This window comes from Cygnus atratus, chromosome 4 (genome assembly GCF_013377495.2).
Source record: "Cygnus atratus isolate AKBS03 ecotype Queensland, Australia chromosome 4, CAtr_DNAZoo_HiC_assembly, whole genome shotgun sequence".
Classification (NCBI taxonomy): domain Eukaryota; kingdom Metazoa; phylum Chordata; class Aves; order Anseriformes; family Anatidae; genus Cygnus; species Cygnus atratus.
The window spans coordinates 278,604-280,967 of NC_066365.1; positions in this window are offsets into that span (position 1 = coordinate 278,604).

Below are 2,364 nucleotides of genomic sequence, written 5' to 3' on the forward strand. Positions count from 1 at the left end.
TCACCCAGGTGCGCCCGGCCCGGCCCGGCCCGGCGCGGCCCCGCCGCTGGGCGGAGCGGGACGGAGCGGGGCGCGGCACCGAGCAACGCGCGGGGCCGCGCCTCCCTGCGGCCCGGCAGCGATCGGCCTGTGGGTGGTACCCGGGGGGATGGCGGTGTCCCCCTCGGCCCTGAGCGGCAGGGAAAGGGCCGGGGGAGGAGAAGCTGGGATAGCGAGGGGAAGCAGCGCCAAGAGGTGGGCCCCGAGAGGGAGAAGGCCAGGCACTCAGTCTGTCAGCGCGAGGGCGAGATGAGTCAGGGCGCTTTGGGAGAAGGAAGAGAGGGAGCACCTGAGCAACTGGTGACAGTGGGGTGAGGGCGTGAGCAGTCCCATGGGCAGGGCCACGACGGGCCGGGGAATTAGGGACACAGAGCAGGTGCCGCAGGGAGCAGGCAGAGCCTGGCCCCGCTTACCTCCGAACCGGGTGCCCATGCAGGTCCCATACACCTTCACCCACGGAGTGCCTGGTGTGCGGGGCTGAGGGAGCACTGTCGAGGCTGTCAGGCTATACCACGGCACGGCCTTGGGCCCCAGGAGCCCCATGGGGCTGGGGCTGTGAGAGCAGGCTGGGAGCAGAGCCTCTCCTGCTGCCCTGTGTGCATTCCCGGAGCCCTTGGGTGCTCTGAGTCACAGCTGGTTGGACTGGTCGGGCGGGAAGCGCCAAGCAACACCCTGCTGCTCAGGTTCCCCTGGGGTAATTACCCGCTTTACCTGGAATGTGAATGTTTCCCAAATGTTTAGGCCCTTTGTGGGCCATGCCTGCCCCGCTCACCCATACCACGCGGCTCCCCACCGTGCACCTCGTCCCGTACGCAGAAGGGGGAGTTCTCTGCAGGCAGGCACAACGCTCAAGTCCCTGCATCAAAACACTTGTATAAGCCCTGTGCTGAAACACGTGCGTAAGCCGTGCTCGGGCACCCAGCAGAAAGCAAAGCTGGCACGGGGCTGCTGTATCCTCTGCACACCATCAGCGAGCCCCTGTTGCAGGAGAGAAGTGGAGCAGATCAGCTCCCTTCCTGCTGCAGCGAAAGCAGCCTGAGCAAACCCATCCCCAGCTGGCCATGAGGCTGAGGAACAGAAGTCGCTGGGCTCAGAGTGCCTGCTTTTAACATCTATGCATCTGCATGCTTCACACAAGGGAGCCCTATCGCTGGCAGTCTTGGAAACGGAAGTTGTTTGCAGCTTTTGTCTTTCTGAGATACATTCCTACTTATGCATAGAACATGGGACGTGGAAAATGTTGATACAGCATCGACAGCTATGTCAGACAATGTTGGCAAACAGCACGGTATCCCCCCAGGTCACAGTAATTTTGAACAGTACTGTAAGATGCTTTTACAATTTACAATCTTGCCCTATTCCTAGATCATTACAGAGAGATACCCCTAAGCTAGAGAAATGCGGAGAGCAGCATTTCACACACCAGCCTCCGATTCTGCTAAGCATTTGATCTCCGAACCACAAGGCCACAGCCACTGCTGCCACGCGCTCCCCTGACGCGACCAAGGACCAAACCATGGGGCTGGGGATCGCGGGTGGGAGTGCTGCACCTGTGCCGGGGTGCTCAGGAAGTGCTGGAAGCCGAATTCCAGGTCAGAAGCTGGCTGTTACACAACCTATGTGCTCTCAGGTGAATCCACCTCCTCCAAAACCAACACAAAACAAGAGTCTTTTTCTTTCCTCTGAATTAATGCAGTATGAGCTCTAATGCTGTCATGAATGTTTGTCGACAGACAGCGACATTTTGCCAAGGCCTCCTGAATAGAATTGTCCATATTTGAGTAATTTAAATCCACTGACAGCACCACATTGTTCTTTTGGGTTTAGCTAACATGCCTAGTAACATTTTACGTTTGCTAGTGTGACATAAAAGCATCATAGTCCCCAGTATTTGTGACTGAGTTACTTGCTTGGTGCTTGCACACTTGAACTTTATAAAGTAGGACACTTGTATGCCAAACAAACAAACAAACAAAAACATAACAGAATGGAACAAACTGGCCACAGTATTTCCAAATTGAGCATCAAAGTCTGAGAAACAGTGCCTGTTGACCACCATGCAAAATCTGTCTGCTGACACCTTTACCTGCTGTGGCCTTCTGTTTGGTCCAGGTGGCGGAGCACTGCACAATTACATGGGTATTCTTGATCTCTCCTCGATACCATAATCCCTGGGATGCTATTTCTTGCTCCCAAACAATGCTTCAGACGTGGTGGGTGTCTGGCAAGCTGCTGCTGTTTTCCTAGGAGATTAATTCTTGAATGTGCTTGCTGCGGCCACCTGAACATGCCATGTGTTTGCAACATTCCCTTCCTGTGTGACGT